The sequence below is a fragment of the Corylus avellana genome, chromosome 9 (assembly GCF_965113065.1).
Source record: "Corylus avellana chromosome 9, dhCorAvel1.hap1.2, whole genome shotgun sequence".
NCBI classification, from domain to species: domain Eukaryota; kingdom Viridiplantae; phylum Streptophyta; class Magnoliopsida; order Fagales; family Betulaceae; genus Corylus; species Corylus avellana.
The window spans coordinates 15,625,238-15,645,996 of record NC_142498.1 but is presented as its reverse complement, the minus strand read 5'-3'; the positions used below and the strand labels follow the sequence as shown (position 1 = coordinate 15,645,996).

General features: G+C 37.2%; 1 non-coding gene across 1 annotated transcript; it reads right to left on the bottom strand.

Moving 5' to 3' along the window:
- Positions 1-4,444: 4,444 nt before the first annotated feature.
- On the bottom strand, positions 4,445-4,551 carry LOC132191200 (small nucleolar RNA R71). The gene has a single exon (XR_009441228.2). It is a non-coding gene; the product is annotated as a small nucleolar RNA R71 (small nucleolar RNA).
- Between the last annotated feature and the right edge of the window lie 16,208 nt (positions 4,552-20,759).

Here is a 20,759-nt window from a genome sequence, read left to right as displayed (position 1 = left end):
CAAGTCATACCAGATTTGATCCAGGTGATGGGTCTAAGATCAGATTTTGGGACGATGTGTGGTGTGGTGAGGTATGTCTCAAGGAAGCATTTTTAGTGTTATATAACATCGCTAGTGCGAAGGATGCACCTATCGCTGTTAACATGGATCACTCGAGTGGCTCCCTTTAGTGGAATGTTAGGTTTATTCGTTTGGCCCACAATTGGGAAGTGGACGTTCTAGCCTCCTTCTATTCCCTCTTGTACTCCTTTAGAGGGAAGAGAGTAAGGGCACACAAACTACGGTGGATCCCGTCTCGCAAAGGTGAATTCAATGTTAGATCCTTTTACCAAATTCTAGTTCACAAAGATAATCCTCATTTCCCTTGGAAGAGTATTTGGCGGACCAAGACCCCTTCGAAGGTGACTTTCTTTGCTTGGTGGGCAACACTAGGTAAGATTCTCACCATGGACAATCTCAGGATTAGACATCTTATCGTGATCAACATGTGATGCATATGTAAACTGAACGGGGAGTTCAATCATCTCTTCCTCCACTATGAGACCGCCAGGGCCCTATGTAACGCCTAATAGCGTAGCAGACTTGCTCACCTTCGGGTGGTTTGGGGGTTGCTCTCGGAACGCGATAGTGTGGAAGATGGTTCTCCTTTGCCTTATGTGGAGCCTTTGGATGGAAAGAAATTACAAAATCTTCAATGACCTATAAAGGACTTTGGAGGAACTCTTATCCTTCCTTTTTTTTTTTTTTTCTCTCCCTTTACTTGGACAACTGCTTATTCAGTTCCTCTAGTTAGACATTCTCTTGTGTTCTAGGATTGCGTCTCTTTGCGCTTTTTGGTATATACAACATTTCTTATCAAAAGAAAAAAATGTGTGAAGAAAGGTTTAGTCATTCTAAAGAAACCCCCTAAATTTAGGTTGTTTGTTGTTTTAATAAAGCGAATAGGTTTTAATTTGAGTGTAGGCTTTATAAGAGGTGGATAATGATTGTTCAGCAGAGCTCTTGAAGGGTTGTTAATGGAAAGTTCATAACCTTCGTATTCTTATGTGTAAATGTTCAAACTTTAGGTGTTTAAAGATGTTAGATGAGTAAAAGAGGTAATTGAGTCTTAGGGCCTCTAAAAGCCTCACCGAAACTAAAAAATGAGTTTTATTTTTTGAAAATGAACACTATCCTAATTGATCGCTATTTGAGCTAGGATCAAGCATTGAGAAGTGCTGATCAATCACCCATGAACTTGCACTCTTGGACTAGAAGTTGTTTTTTTTTTTTTTTTTTTTTTTTTGGCTATTTTGAGAACTAGGGTTAGGTTTTTAGCCTAATAGGCCATTCTAACGTTATGGTATTTAGGTTTTTAGCCTAGTAGGCCATTCTAACGTTATGATATTTCACAAATGACGAAGTTGGTGAATTCGAGGAAGTGTAGCAAGACAGCATGTATGATTAAGTGAGTAAAACTCATGTGAAAACTGTTAGTTATTTTTGTCAAAATAAGTAATTGGCGAATTTTGGTGATCAAAACCTTGTAATTGCATCTCACTTGTATTATGGCATCTTTCAGAGAACGTTGCAGACTTGCAGCAGCTTCAGGGAAGCCCCCTCCGCACTGGAGCAAAGGCAGTCCAGACGGATACAAGGGCTGTCTGGACGTGATGCAAGATGAAGATCTCCAGTACTAAATTCTCGAGAGCTTCGTTCGCTGACCATGCGCAGGCCGTCCAGATGCGATGGTTGAATAAGAAAACCCGAGAGCCTCATCTGCAAGCCATCCAAATGCGTCGTTTCAAAGAACTAGGTTTTAGCTATTTTAACCTAGGACCGTCTGGACACCAGTGTTCTCGCCCAGACAGCTAGTGTATTTCAACTCTACTTTCACGTCGAACTTAGTTCCGCCTGGACGAGCTCACTTCCAATCCGGACGCCCCATAGCTTTTAAGTCTATTTTCAACAGAGCTTGTGCTGGATTAGACTAGGGGTCTATAGACTATATATATGAAACTATACAGAGAGTTATAGGTATGAATTCTGGATCTAGAGTTCGGTAGTTTGTACTAAGAGAGCGTTTAAGATATTGAGCGTTAGGGTTAATCTCTCTTAGAGTAAAAGATTGTGCCTTCATCACAGATCGCATACAATTGAAGTCAACTTGCTACCGTAGGAAAACATGTTGATGATGCAGCACTTCAGTCTAAACAAAGCTTAAGAAATATTTAATTAGGAATAAAGGGTTAATAAAGGAACAACGTTGGGCCTAAGTTATATATCGATCACCAAGTGCCATGAAACCATTGTGATTGATTACCCCTATTTTAGTGATCAATCAAGGCCAACAAGTATGTGATTTGAATACGTCAAAGACTTGCAGACATAGTGGTTAGGCTATAAGGTCAACCCTAGCAATCATTGGGTTTGTTAGGGCTTCTAGTGCTCAAGAGAGAGAGAGAGGTGGTAGCTTTAAGGTGAATTTTGGGAGATTAAGGTCCCACGAGGTGAGAAAAAGGAAGCACTTCTGAAATTATTGGGCTTAAAGGACAAAATTGGAAAAAGCTAGAAGTTTTGGACCAAGAGTAAGTATTCAGGTTCAGCGCTCGAGCGCCCCACACCTAGGCTCAAGCGCATCCGCGCTCGACCACCCAACAACAGAGATCGATCGCAGGTATGCGATCGAGCACACTACGCCTACTATCAAGTGTACTCGTGCGCTGGAGGAAAAACCAAAGGCGGCCAGGACTCCTTTTCCTTTCCAAACTTGGATTTCCAGGTCCTAGTTGTAATAGGATCTAGACCTCCGAATTTCCTAGGATTTCTAGGGTTTCTAGGACTCTCCTAAGCCCTATAAATATATCTCTAAGCCTCACAACTCAAGATACCATTCAATAGACAAATTTTTATATGCTTGCTTGGAGAGGAGAATTTGGAGGCTACTTACAGGAGCGGTTTTCGGTTCTTTCTTTTCCCTTTATTTTAATTATGTGTAACTAAATACTTTAGTAGGGCTAGATTGAAGCCCTAACTATGTTTCTCTAATATTTCAATATTGGCGCCTTTGTGATAATCATATTGTGATGTTTAACATGATTAATATCTATTTTATTGAATTTCTCATATGAATGTGCCTAATCAACATATGTATGTAGTATGTATTAGTTATTTAAGTCAATTTGGATAATCGAGTCTAGGGCTTAATAGAGTGACAAAAGAATCTCCTCACGGGTTCGTTGATTAATCAATTTCGAAAATTGGAAGTAGACACACATGCCTTATGTTCCATGTGTTTGTTGATTTCCACATATTTATGCTTTCTTAAAGAACAACTTAGTAGACATTCATGCTAAATTTTTTAAGAAAGAAAAGAATTAGACCCATGTCTAATTCGTTGCTTAGGGAAATTAATAGCTTAAGGAGTAGACACCCATGCCCTTAGGTTGGCAAACATTAGGTATTCTTGATATGATTGGAACATTGGCAAATTGTCATATTATTAAGCATAATAAGTGGTGGATATCAAAGCCCTACCTTTTCATTTATTTTCATAATATCAATTTCGTGATAATTTTGGTATTTTAATTTAGAAAATTAATTCTAAGCAAAATCAACAATCCTTGTCGGAATGATCTTGTATTTGCCACACTAAATTATCGTTTGATTTTGTGCACTTGTAAGTAAGACGTACCGAATATTGTCTATTAATTTAGGTGGTATTCGGCACAACAAGTTTTTGGCACCGTTTTCAGGGATTGTTTAAATTTGTTTAGAATTTTTTTTTCCTTAGTTCATTTTATTTTTAATTTTCTTGTTACTTGGTTTCTAGAATTTTAATTTCGTCTTGCAATGGTGTGATCGAGCGCACTGTTGCAGGGCAATCAAGCGCAAAGTCAGACTGCTGCGCTGAAGACGCTGTGTTTTCTTTTCTGTTTTGCAGTTTTTTTGAGTGCGATCGAGCGGCCCACCTTGTACGATCGAGCGCACTACCAGACCGTAGCTACTTGCTAGCACTTCGGGCCATTTGTGAGTTCTCACTTTTATTTTTGTTAGTTAATTTTCTTTTTGTTTTTTTCATGTTGAGAGACAATACACCTCCGGTGCAAAGACCTATGAGCAGTTCATTCAATCTCCAGATCCTCGACTAGCCATCATGCATTAATTTCCAGACCATTGTGCAGAGCAGTAACAATTTATCTCCGCAGCTGCTCAATTGGGGTCCACACTATAAGGACACTCCTACAGACAACCCATATTAGCATATTCGAGAATTCTTTGATCTTTGCAGGACCCAGAATGTGCAGGGTTTAACTCGAGAAGAAATCAGTTAATCCTCTTTCCTTTTTCTTTAAAATATAATGCTAAGATATGGTACAATTCTTTGGCCGCATGTTCTATTCATAACTGGGATGTGATGGCCACAAAGTTCTTAAAGAAGTTTTTCCCAACCCAAAAGACAAGGCAATTGAGATGGAAAATTTTTACTTTCCAACAAAAAGACGGAGTCCTTTTCTTCGGGGCATGGGAGTACTTCAATGAGCTACTTCTCAGATGCCCTCATCACAATTTATCTCAAGACGATCAGGTACTAGCATTCTATGAGGGTTTAATAGATCCTAAAAAGAGTCTTGTAGATTTAGCTGGTGGTGGCATGTTGATGGAGAAAAGCAGCAAGGAAGCCATAGAACTCTTTGAGACTATAAGTGAAAACTCCCAACAATTACCATCTAAAGGGAGACAAGGACTCGAAGGAAAAGGCATACATGAAGAAAGCACCAATGGTGGAGTTCAAGCTCGAATGGCTGTCATAGAGAAAAAGCTAGACATGCTCGTGAAGGTGATGACTAATTATAACATTGCTCCTCTTCAACAAGTTACACAAGTCGAGGTATGTGCGATATGTTCCCATATTGACCACACCACTGAGACTTGTCACATGTCTTCAATTGTAGACCAGAAGTCATCTCCCATCAATTTGTTCCAACACTATCATGAAGAAGAGTCATCTCCCATCAATTGGCCTCAACAATACCAAGAGAAGCCATCTCTGCAGTTCTATGGTCAATCATACTCCCTTCTTAGCCACAATGAAGCCAATATGCAACTGCTAGAATACACTGCCAAGTTAGAAGCATAGCAAGAAGAGGAGTCATCTCTCATCAATTGGTCTCAACACTACCAAGAAGAAGAGTCACCTCCCATCTATTGGCATCAACAATACCAAAAAGAAGAGTGTCAAAGTCAGTTTGTTGTCAACCCTAATGGACACTACATGGAGGATGAGTGTACTTACTATCATGAGCAAGAGATCACCACATTGAGGAATGAATAAGTATTTGAAAGTCAAGTGGAAGAGAGGAAGGAGGAGCAAACTGGGGTTCCACAAGAACCACATCGGGAAAAAGAAGAAAGTACTGAGGCTTCTTCAACATCAGCTCCTATTCCCGAATTACCAAGAGTCCAAAAGAGAAGTCTGATGGGGTTATGTGATGAGCAAATTGAGGACATCAAGATAAAAAAGCTCCCTGAGTATTCTTCTTATTTTATTCGAGTTCATCATTCCCTTCCAAATGAGAAACTGTTCGAGAAGACTCAGAATGGTCTACCCCAATCTATAGACATTTGGAATCACACTGCAATAGGAAGAATTCATTTTCTTTAGTGCAAGAGAAGAAAAGACCGGTGCTTCAAGTTTAAAAGGGGACAGCATTCTATCTGAAGACATTAAAATTAGCGTTCATGGGAGGCACCTCATAGCTTATCCTTTTTATGTATTTGTTTGTTTGTTTTATTTTTATATTATTTTTATTTTGTTTTTGTTTTCCATGGTTACTTTAGTGTTTTGTTTTTCAGGGACAAGTGTGTTTGCATTCAAGTTTGTGGGTGTGCTATGACCCATGTGATTTCAGACAGTTTTTCATCTCCTGGGTAAGATCTTTCTATGTTACACACACATTGGGGACAATGTGTAATTTAAGTTTGGGTGTATTGGAGACACTTTACACACACTTTTTGCCCTTTTTGAAAAAATACATGTTCATGTTTATCTTAAAATTTTGGTTGATCTGAAAAAATTGTGATTTGATTTTGCCTTAGTGAGCTTAAAATTTTGAACACATGATCTAATAATAGAATTTTTAAGTTTGGTCACTTACTTTAGGCATCCTGAGAATTCACTTGTATGATTTGATTTGACACAAGAACATTAGCACATAATTTGTGGAGAATGACATGAGAGATTGATGTGTATGTTTTGATGTCTTGGGTGAAACTAGGAGACTTGTTAGATGGATACTTTGGCATAAAATAACTAAATAAATAAATAAAAAATGATGATCATTGATAAACTTCTCACTAAGTAACTCGACCTCTTGCCTCAGTAAGCAATGAATGTTCACGTCAAAAGGTGAAGAATTTTGATTTGGTTAATGTCATAGTTGGTTTGGTTTCATAGCCTTTTTAACTCGAGTTAGTAAGTCCTAAGGGGTGTCTTTACATCTAATGCCCTAAAACCATTTGATTTGGGAGTCATTCGCTTAACACTCTCTACATGGGTAAATTAGAAAGCTTAAGGGAACCAAACATTGCACAGCCTAACCCAAAAAAAAAAAAAAAAAAAAAAAAAAAAAAGAGAAGAAAAAGAAAATTATGCCATAGTTATTCATTCTGATGGAAATTTTAGTGAACTTTGAGACATTGAGACATTGCACATTGGAAATACTTAGAAACTTCATGTTTATGTGTTAGTTCACTTTACACTGTTTTAAACTTGTGATGCCTTAGCCTATCTTTTGTAAGTAGTTAGACTTTAAAATTCTAATTCATTGAGAATATGGAGTTTATCTTTTGAAGCTTGCTAATGAATAAAAATCATGGTTTTGAGTGATACTTCAATTTTTGGATAACATAAACTTTGCATAATGTTTGTGGGTAACATTTCTATTAAACCTTAATGAGGCTTCACTCGTCCTACTAGGAATGCCTAGGGGTTTAAAAGGCTTGTTGCATACGCTAAATGCAATCGTACATCCCACGAAAGATGGATTTATCAATTTCTTTTATGTTTTTCATTTTATTTTTAGTTTCGTATTGCTAAGGGACTAACAATATGTAAGTTTGGGGGTGTGATAAGTGCCAAAATATACATATTTTAGCCCTTAATTTACATGTTGTTAATTTCTTAGTCTTGATATTTTATGCTATTTTATTTCATTTTTGTGTTTTTTGTGTTTTTCTAGGTTTTTGAGGAAAATGAAGCAATTTGGAAGTATCGGGCTTAAATGACAAAATTGGGAAAAGGTAGAAGTTTTGGACCAAGAGCAAGTATTTAGGTTCAGTGCTCGAGCGCACCACACCTAGGTTCAAGCGCAACCGCGCTCGAGCACCCAACAACAGAGATTGATCGCAGGTGTGCGATTGAGCGCACTACGCCTGCAATCGAGCGCACCCGTGTGCTGGAGGAAAAATCAATGGCGGCCAGGACTCCTTTTCCTTTCCAAACTTGGATTTTCATGTCCTAGTTGTAATAGCACCTAGACCTCCGAATTTCCTAGGATTACTAGGACTTCGAGGACTCTTCTAAGCTCTAAAAATAGACCTCTAAGCCTCACAACTCAAGACACCATTCAATAGACAAATGTTTATATGCTTGCTTGGATAGGAGAATTTGGAGGCTACTTCTAGGAGTGGTTTTCGGTTCTTTCTTTTTCCTTTATTTTAATTATGTGTAAGTTTAGTAGGGTTAGATTGAAGCCCTAATTATGTTTCTCTAATATTTCAATATTAGCGCCTTTGTGATAATCATATTGTGATGCTTAACTTAATTAATTCATGTTTTATCGAATTCCACATATGAATGTGTCTGATCAACATATGCATGTGGTATGGATTAGTTATTTAAGTCAATTTGGATGATCGAGTCCAAAGCTTAATAGAGTGATAAAAGAATTTCCTTACAGGTTCGTGGATTAATCAACGTGGAAAACCGGGAGTAGACACATATGCCTTAGGTTCCATGTGTTTGTCGATTTCCACAGATTTATGCTTTCTTAAAGAACAACTTAGTAGACACCCATGCTAAATCCTTTAAAAAAGAAAAGAATTAGAGTAGACACCCATGTCTAATTCGTTGCTTATGAAAATCAATAGCTGAAGGAGTAGACACCCATGCCTTTAGGTTGGCAAACATTAGGTATTCTTGATATGATTGGAACATTGGTATATTATTATATTATTGAGCATGATTAGTAGTGGATATCAAAGCCCTACCTTTTCATTTATTTTCATAATATCAATTTCGTGACAATTTTGGTATTTTAATTTAGAAAATTAATTATAAGCAAAATCAACAATCCTCGTAGGAATGATCTCGTATTTGCCACACTATACTATCGTTTGATCTTGTGCACTTACGAGTAAAACATACCGAATATTGTCTATTAATTTAGGTGGTATTCGGCACTACATCTCCTTTACAACTTCCCAAACATGTTTGGAACACATGGATTCCAACTTTGATTTCATACCCTTGAATCCTTGACCCAACGTCTGTATCCACATTATTAATCGCTTCCTCATAGGTCCTGGGATCTGATTCTAGTCCTTTTGGGATAGTTTCATAAGCTTTTCTCATAAGCATGAATCCTCCTACAACCACTAGATACTAAAGTGCTAGGAGTCTCATGAATAGTAACATGGGGTATATCTAATACAACCACCTTATTCCTAAGTATATCCAAAGAATGTCATATGTGCTTATTTGAAATTTCCTCAAGAAGCACTTTACTCTTTGACTTGAAGTTATTCACATAGTTATTCTTCACGAACTTAACATTTATGCTCACAAACATCTTCTTATCCCCTAGACTATAAAGCAACCCATCCTAATTAGTTCCTATCAAATATCCAACATGCAAACATGCTTCTATCTTTGGTTTCAATGTGTCATACTTCCCTTTTAGAACATGTGCTTGACAACCCTAAATGTGAAGTTATCTCAACCTAGCCCTAACTACAACTCAACAAGTGTCTTGGGAACAGATTTGGAAGGATCCAACAAGTACATTTTTTTTAGGGCATATACCAAAAAATAAATTAAGTAGAGTAGCAAAATCCATCATAACTCTTACCATTTCCAAAAGAGTTCTTTTTACTCTCACTACCACACCATTTCACTAGGGTATCTCTAGTGCAATCAATTGAGATATAATCTTATAAGGACTCTACCCGTGTGACTAGGAATCCAAATCCTAAGTACTATGAGAAATCCTATCATAGGGAGAAGAATAAAAGATAAGGAGAGGTTATTTATCGAGGAGATGTTACCTTAGCCTTTATTTAGGAGATATTATATTATTTTTATCTAGGGCTATATTCATCTCATTAGAGATGTTATTATTCTCTTAAGATGATGGGAGGTTAGTAGGAGTGTTATAACTTATGTTTATCATGTTGTTAGTAGCATGGCTATTTATGTAAGTCAGTAGCTAGGGGAAGAGCATTGAAGTATTTGAACAACACCTTGTGTGTAAACGGTAATTCCTACCTTAAGTGGAATATCTATAATATCATTCACATCCCATTACTACATTCTTCCATCAAATCCATCGATCCCATCAGAAATACCCTATCGCAATCCCGGTAGCCAACAAGTAGTCATTGAAGTACCCAAAGAGGTATTTGCCACCTCGATCTGATTGAATGACCGTATTTACCTTATTGCTTCCCGGCTTCTGTCCAAAACTCTTTAATCTTTTTCAAAGACTTTAGACTTTCGATGCATTAGGTATAAACAACCATAGAGTAATCGTTGGTGAAAGTGATGAAATACTCATAGTCTTCTTGTCTAGATGCTCATAGGACTATACACATTGGCTCTATATTTCTTTGCCAAAGAGAGCCTCTTGGTTATTTTACCCTTCAAGCAAAATTTACATAGCCTCTTCAAATTAAGAGTCAATGCTATAAGCAGTCGTAGGTTTAAGTTATTTAGTTGATAATAGTTTATAAAATAATAACTCATTGTGATCCAATTTAGTGTATTCCAAATACACCAACATATCAATCAAAAGTCTCTACTTCCATGATCAAGATAAATCATCACTATGGATATATTATATATTCTTATAAGATAAATCATCATTGTGGATAAAGCTATATACATTTGACTAAATCTTCGGGACACCGTGCAAAGCGCCTCCTCCACATAGATCACTCGAACTTTCGCCCGCAGTCATGGCCCCATAAAATTGTTTATATTCAAGGAGCTTGTAATGCCCCCAAAAAATTGGCCTTGACCAGCCTGGCAAGGTTACTGGCAATTACCCCAGTTTAACCAACTGGTGGCTAAATAGGGAACCACCTCTCTAAGCATTATTAGAGTTAATGCATAGGAAGATAAAATAAATCTGAAAAATCTATATATCATTACGGTACAAGTATAATCCTCAATAATTAAAGACTTGGAGCAACTATCAATAATATAAGGCAAACCTGATAACAATATGAAGATCTTAAAGCAAAGTTTATAGTGACAACTGCACCACTCTTGAGTTCTAGAAACATGCTCCCTATAAGAATAATAACCGTGTAAGTCTAACGACTTAGTAAGCAAACCTCACAATTGGGTATGACATAATATCATTATTATTAAGCAGAAGTAAATGTGCAGTTTTGATAAACATTGAAAAGAATGTATTTTCTCCGTTAATACACCATAAAAGTGTTGGTGTACTACCGGCGACAATCGCCTAAGTATTTTAATACAACAAAACTAATATTTTATAGGTCGTAACTATTATATATGTTCTACCCGAGATATTATCCCTTCTCAGCAGGGTTGGCGCTGTCCCGAAGGACCTGTAATACAATGCCAGTGCCTCGACCATTGTACGCTACCGTCCATAACACTAGCAGCTCAACCGAGTCCGACCTCGGGTAGCCTATGCTACTAATGATGTACATCTTGTAGTGACCACCCGTTAAGGCTGCCCCAATCACAAAACAATCATTGGATCCAAAGCCCATATAACAACACATAATATTTGACCATCGAATAAAGTCTATATAATAAGCCTAGAGGTGGCAAAACGGGTAGGCGGATCGACCCGTTTACGACTCGTAATGACCCACGACCCGTTTAGCTAAGGGGTCGGCCCCACCAAACTTGAACACGACACGACAATTTCACGGGTCACCCGACACGACCCACTTAACCCGTTTATCAAAATAAACAGGTCATAAATGGGTCAATTGACCCATTTATGACCCAAACCCGTTAAGGGTAAACAAAAAAAAAAAACATGTCGGGTAGGTCACCCGGGTTGACCTGCCAAGAGCAAAATAAAGTGGTCAACTCATTTATGACCGAAACCCGTTAAGGGTAAACCCAAACCCGGTAATTTCGTGTCGTGTTTGTGTTGGGTTCGCGAGTCATGTCAAAATTGCCGACCCTAAGTAAGCCCATGGCCATTATACCGCATGTACCGGTATACCATGTCATACGATGCATCTTATTAATCAGTTATTAAAGTAGTTATAAAGTAGTTATCATGTTATTACAAAAGTGTAAACATGCTCATATCATAGGCATGGTCAGTCAGCTGACATATCTCACGTTTTTAAAGAAATTGTTCGTAAGTGTTTACTTACCTCGTACGCTCGCTTGAGTTCTCCAACATCACGAATTCCTCCTATAACGAAACACGACTTATCAATATAAGCAACACTAGAAAACTCTACGAGGTTCCATCTAACAAAAATAGATTGCTAAAACCTTTTACACACTTACGGGGCTACGGGGCATGTAACCTGCTCAAAATAAACACATATGCCACGATAAAACACAACACGAAGAATAAAAAATGTGTTTAAAAGCCTTTTGAGAGCATTCTTGGTTTTATTAAGAAATAGGTACATCCAAGTGCAAAACATATTATCATGCAACTTTTATAGAGAACAAGGGTGGCTTGAAAACCTTTCGAAATCGTTCTTTGCTTTTATAAGAAATGGATACAAGAACTTGTCATGGTATCTTTAAAACTTGTAACACTAGGAGAATAATCAACAAATAGAAAAGCATGAAGGAAGAGTTAAGAAGTTACCTTAGAAGATAGCTAGAGTTCCACACCTCCTCCTTCTCCAAGAACACTCACAAACCTCACAAACTTTCAAAACCAACCAAGCAGGGTTTCTCTAGGGCAACAGAGGTTAAAATGAGGGTTAAGGGTCGTGTGGGGGGTGGGTTTATTTAGGAGAAAAAGCTGAGAGCACTGCAAAAAAAATACTGAAAAGGTGCGAGTGCTCGTGTACTATGGTGCAAGCGCTCATGTACTGTTCACAACGGGTTAAAAATGCTTTTCAAGCATGCGATTTGAGTATTGTCCAAGGGTCTAAAATTTGGTCAACGAGTGCTTGTGTACTGTAGCAGCGAGCCCTTTTGTACTGTAGCAACGAGCGCTCGTGTACTGTTCACAAAAGGTAAAAAAATGCTTAGAGGTACTATTGGGTATTGCACAAGGGATATTGCACTGTTCATGCGAGCGCTCGTGTGGTCCCCTGGGCGAGCGCTAGCCTAATTAAGGTACTTTGGGTTTTTGCTTGCAAAAAGGCCGTAAGGGCTTGGGTTAATCAAAGAAGGTTTATGCCACGTGTTTTAAGAAATTATCAACCTATTAAGAAACCTATAACTCTTTTAAAAAGTGATAAATTATCGGGGTATTAGTTTACAGGGGTCAATCCTTAAACTTGATGTATTATGAGGCACCAAAACCAATTAACTTATCACTCCAGCCAACTCATTGGGGGTTACAATGTACTCTTATAGTCTTGATTAATTTACAATATAAATAACCCCAATTAATAAAGAAAACGCGGTACGGGAGGAGAATACAAAATGACAATCAAATCTCCATACTTAATTACAAACAAACCTCAATGAAAAAGATTCTTACAAAGACGTCAGCTTGGTGTTAAACTAGTGGAAGTGTTCCAAACACTTTGTACGACCATGTCTACCATTAAAAATTTGTCTTCAAAACAAGGTTACTAGCAATCACATGCCATTTCCTGAAAAGGCTACGTTTTAAAATGCAGCAAGTATGGTCAAATGTATACTGCAAAAGATCATCCCTTTCCCTTTTCTTTATCCCCCTTTAAACCTTGTTGGGGACCCTTCTTTATCTTTTTAGTTTTGTCTCAATCCATGTTTCCCTTTTGTTTTGCCTACAAACAAGTAATGTCGGCCACCCTTCTCTTAGCTTTTTTCACTTGATGTTTTTGCCTTTGACCGAAGCCCTATATAAAAAATAAAAAATAAATTAAAAAAATAAATGGGTATCTTAGCAACAAAACCACTTTATGTTTTTGTTATTTAATGATGAGGGATTTGGGTTTTGCCTTGTTGAATGTAAACAAGAAGTCGTGGATCAGGACATATTCTTACTTATCTTTACCTTGGCCCTTTATTCTATTTTATGCCTTGTTGGTAATTATTATAATCATTGGGGCACATAGTTGCAATTACAATAATCATTTAGTAATGAGGCCACACGTGCTGGCTGACCAGGGCGCTCAGCGACACATGCGGATGAAAGTTGGAGCTTCCTTTGATAGGACTGGTGCTCATTAGTTTTGCCGTAGAGATGATTATCACCTTAATTTAATAGTGCTACTTCTTTAAATAGTAATTTATTTAATAATGCTACTTCTTTCCGGGTTGTAATTTTTTTTTTCTCATACACTTATTAAATGATTGGTCAGTATGTGAATAATTGAAACAAACTTTCACTGAATTACAATCTTTTCTTTTCCCTTTTTTTTTTTAAAAAAAAAAAGAGTACATAGACAACAACAAATACCAAATATCACTCAACCAGAACACCCAAAGTAGAACCATGAATGAATGAAACCATTCTCCATTTGTTTGTATTGTCTTTTTTGTTTGAACTGTAGACCGACAACCAACACCTAATTATACCAAAAAGAAATTAGGTAGGTAAAAGTTGAGTGAAAATACAACTAAGAAAATAAGAGAATCCATGTAACTTAACCCTCTGACCAATTTCCAAGGAAATTAATTATCTCCTCTTCCGGTAAGAGTAACCACGTACAAACCGCCAAAATACAACTTACCCAATTCCACTACTACACCACTTACAAATACAATGCACGTTAGAAACTTTTTTTTTTTTTTTTTTCATAATATTCACTTGACATTTTCAATCAATTAATGATTAATTGAGGCTACCATATCATTGTAAATAATTGTAAGAAAAAAATATAATATATAACATTTTGGGAAAACTTGACATAGGCTCCATCAATTTCTACACGTTTTGAGAAAACTTTCCAAAGTTTAAAAACTCTCAATTTCACGATTCGAACTTTTAATTTGATGCAATCTACCCCATCCGTTAGGATTTGGTGTTAAACAGATATGAAATAGATGAAATGACCTCTATACCCCTGAAACATTTATAAAATTCCAAATTAATTTACTCTTACTGTAGATTAAAAAAAATAAATAAAAAGGAAAAAATTAAGGGTATTTTGGTATTTTTCATAACCTCCGTTAAGAAGGTAGATGATTACATCAAATTAAAAATTTGAATGGTGAAATTGAGAGTTTTTAAACTTTGAAAGAGTTTTTTCAAAACACTTAAAAGTTCAAGAGAGGCATTTGTAAAGTTAAACCTAACATTTTTCATACACGTAAAATGTTGTCACAACTTGGTAGACAACACTATACGATTAAGAGTCTGTTTAGGATTGCGTTAGAAAACTTAAAAAATACTTTTAGTATCTAAAAAGTCAAGCCAAACAAAAACTAACTTGTTTGGTAAAAAAATTCAAAATTACTTGTTAAACTTTTTTACTCTGAAAATGGCTAAAACATACTTTTAACAAAGGTTAAAAAATGAACTGTTGCAAAAAAAAAAAAAAAAAAAAAAATTCTTTTTACTTAAAAGCTCTATTTCTCCAACACAATCACAAATACGCTATAAAACAACCAACAAGTGCCACCTGCAGACGTAGAATTGAAAAACTAACGCCACTTGTTCATCTGCATATCCTTGAGCCACGACACGGTTTGCATGCATCACAAATTAGCTCCATGCTCCACTTGGCCCTTGCGCAAACATCCTCATCTGGAATCCCTTGTGTGTTTCGGTTAGAGCTGCTTGTCTCTCATTCGTGTTGCACGCCCAAAGCTGAGATTTTTATATTTTCTCAATTTCATTACCAAGATTTATAAGTCACAAGGAATTATAACTTTGGATTTTTTTTGTATGATATTTATATTAACTCACATTGGGCTAAAGAAATGCCCATTCTTCTAATAAATCTTAAAAAAAAAAATGAAAACTTTATTAATAAAATGAAAATGCCGTACAAATCAAAATTGAGGGCATTACCCGTCTAACATTTTTTGTCTGCCTTTTATACACATCTCATAAAACAGTGGTGAAGGAGACTAACTATAACTATTTTACTTAAGCGGTGGCAATATAGTAACACCTACCCGTTGAAAACTGTACAAAAGAGACTTAGATGACGGAAACCGCATGCGCTTTTTTAAGTTCGACGGAGCCATAACTTGAAGGTGGTTTACACTGAAACTCCTTAATTTGGACTATTTTGATCTGAAATTTATGCCCAAGCAAATATGAACGCCAAGCTCGGATAGCTTCCATTAATATAGCAAACATTTCTTCGGCATACCCTTAACTGAGGGGCTTAGTGAGAGTCCCATAAATGAGCCCATAAGTTTTTAACAAACTTGCAGTAGTGGCCCGTAAGGCCCAAGAAACCTTTCAATTCAATGGTAGTGTTTTGGGCCTTCGCCCATCCTGCATGGCATCTAACAGAACATCTTGGGTTAAGCTCCGATCTCCCAAAGACCCATTAAGAAAGCTTCGATGTAAAATTTTGAAGGCCTGCTCGATGTGAGAGGGATGGAGTTCCATGTGATGTTTCACTGTAGATTAATATGTCGTCAGGAGATTAAGATTATTTGATTACCGCAAATTAAGAGATTTAATTATCTTAATTTAAAGAATTTGTTTGTAACATCTTAATTTCTCTCTCTTTCAGAACCCGAAAAATTTATGTGTCGTGTGTCTCCTAGAATCACAACCACAAACAGACCTCCTCATCCGTCATGGCCCCTCGAAACTTACCAAATACTAGCAACGTTCCGTCATACCAATGACAACAATAGTCGATGCACATCTGTGTAATTAATGATTATGTCCTTTCTCTTTACAAATAGTATTGGTACTCATAAAAACATACTGGGATTGCTCAGTTTGGTTGGCGCCATCCTATATGATGCCTTAGAATAGTGGTGAGGTGCCCAATATTTATCCAAAATGCTCTCTCGTGTGATAAACATCCTAACAAAGTCTATCACCATTTGTTTTCTTCTCATTTTCTTTGAGAGTATACAGATTGGAGTCGAATCTTTTTATTTCTAATTGTTTTAAAAAACAATTTTCGTTTTTGGTTCCATTATGGGGAGGGAAGGTAGATGTTGGAAGTATGTGCCGCCTGCATGATCGAACGCAATTATTGAGTTGCGTTTTAACAGGTGCCCTATTGAAACTTTTGACAAATTTCTACTATGTATTATATGTTCATTTTATTTCTCATGTTCCAAATCCAGGGGTGGACCCCTCCACCCAAAAAAATATATATATATTAAAAAATTTAATTTTTAAATATGTTTGAAACATATTTAGAGTTTTTCATTTTATTAATGATAGCCTTCTTAAAAAAATAAATGAAAACTTCACTTAAGGTGTATTTGGCATTGCAATTTCATAGATAAAAAGTGTAATCTTAAACCAAATTGCAGAAAATATATCATTTGAGATTGCGCTTTTACACTGCGTTTTTAAAAATCAAGTTTTCAAATCACACATTTTAAAATTGTACCTTTTTAAATCACAAACCCAAATGAATTTTTAACCTCATTAAACTTTCATTATTTTTGCAATTACTTCACAAAATTCAAAATATCTGAATTTGATATATCATACTAAATTTTTTGCAATTTCACTCCCCCTATTAAGGTTTGGGGTTAAATCAAACAATCAAAGCGTAAAATAACCCTTACATCCTTGTAAACTTTTATATGTACATTATCATACAATCAAAACGTAAAAAAACACTAAGGCCTCATTTGGTTCATGGAATGTCTAGTTCATTGGAAAATGACTAGTTATTACTGAGAATAGAAAAGTGTGGAATAAAATAGTTACTCTTATTCTTTAGTTTGGTAACAACACAAATAAAAAAATTGGAATTGAATCAACATTATGAACAACCCAATAATTTTTTTTTTCAAACTCATATTAAAAAAAAAAGGGGTGGGGGGGGGTGGTCGGCCACCCACAAAAGCGGTCGAGAGTGGCTGTGGGACCTCCGGAGGTGGCCGCTACCATCCCAAAATGCGACAGGGTGGTCGCATGTAGTGACCCAAATAATTAACTAAGCTTAGATAGCTTAGTTAGAGGGTTAATTTGGACTTTGAGTTACTAGGGACAGCTAAAAAAGCATTTTCAGACTTTTGGACTTTCTGACCGGATGTATACTTCTGTCGTTAGTAGAGGACATATGAGCGGGGGGGGACCATCGTACGTACGCCTTTGTTTTTAGTGCGGACATACGCATGGGACCACAGAGCGTATGCTGACAATAGTACACCGTACTCTGCAAATAGTACACGGACGTATGCTCCTATAATAAAGGACGTACGCTACTTTTCGAATATCCCTTGGATTAATACCTGGATCGTACACTATAGCCTTTGGACCACTATGTAAACAGTACCAGACGTACGCCCCTATAGTACCGAACGTCCGCTACTTTTTAGAAGAGTTGATAGCGCCTCCAGCTTTTCCTCACCTATAAATACCCCCTACCCTTAAGGTTTCTCATGCTTATTCTCGCCCCCAGCCCCTCTGGAACCCCTGTGTGAGTATTTAATGAGGTTTTGTGTGTCTCGTGGAGAAGGATGAGTGATTCTTAGAGGTTTCGCTTCAAGGAGGTAATATTCTAAGTCTAGCTTTTTCCTTATTGTTATGTTGTTTTTAGTGTTTTCATAGTTAGCTTAGTTGGTAGTTTGTAGCTTTTAGCTATGTTGTTGCCCTTAATCTTAGTTTAAGCTTAGGTTAGCGTTTGATTCTTGTTGGGTCTATTTCCTTTTGTGTGGAGGCCTTATTTGGAGATAGGAGGTCCTAAAAATCCTTTTAATAGCTTTAAAACCAGTTTGGGAGGATATGAGGACGATTAAACCAAATGAAGTTCTACCTGAAACTCTCTGAGCGGGCGTACGACTACGAGATTAGACATACGAGCCTTCTGGGTGGACGTACGACCACGGACTTGGACGTACGATCAAAAGTGTTCCAAGGAATGCCACTTTGGCAAATCGTCCGATAGCCTCTGTTTTTATGTTTTAAGTTCGTTTTAATTGGATTGGAACTAATGGTAGGGCTTTTCTCAGTATTCGAGGTTATGGAACCTCAAGAGAATTTTATAGAGGAGCCTTACGATCAAGGTGAGTACAAACCCACGTGGATGCTTGTTGTTACTTTTCCCGCATTGCATGTCTATTATATATATATATATATATATCAAATATGCATTCTTTGCAACTCTCATGAAATACATTTTGGAACTACTGTGAACTCTCTTTTGTGAAAACGTGTGTTGGTTAGTAAGATAACAATGAGACTTGTAAAACATTACATGTAAAAGACTGATACGACTAATTGTATCGTATGACATAGTACACCGGTACGTGTGGTATAACGGCCATGAGCTTACTATACAGGTTAAATTTATGGTCAAATTTGTGTGTGTGTGGGCTTTGGATTCAATGGTTTCCTGACCAAGGCGCAGCCATTCCCTATACATGGTCACTACAGGACATACATCATTAATGGTGTGGGCCACCCAAGGTCGGACTTGGTTGTGCCCCTAATGTTATATACGGTAGCGTGCAATATCCGGGGCACCGGTGTTGTGTTACAGGTTCCTTGGGATAGCATCAACCATGCTGAGAAGGAGTAATGTATCAGGTAGACCATACGATTGAACTATTACTATTACTCATGATTATAAGCATATATTCTATCTATATCACATCCGGGATAAATTGTCATCTCATAATGTTGCATATGCTTTATAAACAACTGAGTTTACTATTTAATGACGGGTACGTCATGTGCATTTATACTCACTAAGTCGTCGGACTTACCCTTGTATTATTTCCTTTTTTCTCCATATGTACAACTATGCTGTCATAGATAGTTTAGCAAAAGATGGATACCGCGAAACATCCGATTATTGTGGAGGATTCGATCCGGGAGATATTTGAGGTCTTATTGCATGCTTAGGTGGGTACTCATAGTAACTAGTATTTATGGGTTATGCTGTATACTTAGAGCTTTGATGCATGCTTGCATATTGAGGTATAGCGTAGATCCCTTGTAACGATAATGTGTATAGTATAATTTCAGCTATTTGATGTTCTTTGGTAGATGCTTTGGTTGTAATGATTATGTTTATAGAATTTTAATACTTTGCGCTGCTTGATATCCTCTCTTTTCGATGAATAGAGGTCTTTGAGTCTTGTTTGGAGTAGAATAAGGTTGGGAAACGAATGATGAAGTTAATTACCATTTAATTAATTTTCGAGGCATTACATCGCACCAACCCCAGACAGCTCAGGGGTGATCCCTCGAGGCGTTTGGGGATGGTGCAACCACCCCTGACCTCTTTTGTGGGCGGTCGACCACCCCAATAGGTGGTCAAGCCACCCACTTTATTTTTCATTTTTTTTATTTTTTTATATTGCCTTTTGTTTTGGTTTAAGTTTTTTTAAAAAAAAATTATAAAAAAATGTATTTTATTCTTTAATGATTAGCTAATGAGTGGCTTAGCTAATCATGTGTGTATGAGATTGGTATTCCCAAGGGAATAAACTATTCATAGGAATAGTGTGTAACCAAACAAAGGAATAGCTATACCATAGGATTAACTATTCATTTCTAGGGGTCTATTTGCGAATCGAACAAGGCCTGAGAGAGCATCTACCATTTCCCTTATAAATATGATTAGGGAAAATCTTCTATCAAGACCAACTGCAAAACATTATTTTTGCAGCATCCAATAGAATACCTACACGTCAGCTAGAATCACCTAATAGAATATGAACAAAAACATTGGATCTTTAAATCCAAAGACCAAAAAAAAAAAAAAAAAAAAAAACCTTATTTTTTATCTTATTCGTTGCCCCCTGCCCAACACCTATTCGTCGCCAACCACTGCCCAACACGCATTCTCCACCACCCTTTCACAAGGTTTGTTCCTTCAAGCAAAGTAGGTTTTCTCTTTTCTATTTGGAATGGGGGTGGTCGCCGGTTGGGTGATGGGTTTTCTCTTTTTTGTTTGGAATGGGGGTTGTCGTTGGTTGGGTGATGGGTTTTTCAATGGGGGTGAGTTTTTTTGGTCGTGAACAACGTGGGTGCTTGCAATCGGGTTGTCGGTGGTGGCTTGCAACAGGTGTGAGTTTTCTGTTTGGTAGGTTTTCTCTTTTTTGTTTGGAATGGGGGTGGTGGCTGGTTGGTTGATGGGTTTTCCGGTTGGGTTCCAATGGGGGTGGGTTTTCTGGGTTGGTTCGGTTTGGGCTTCAGTGGAGGTGAGTTTTCTTGTGGCTCTCCTCTTCCGAATGCCACCGCTGCCGAAGTTTTCCACCGATAACTGCTTGC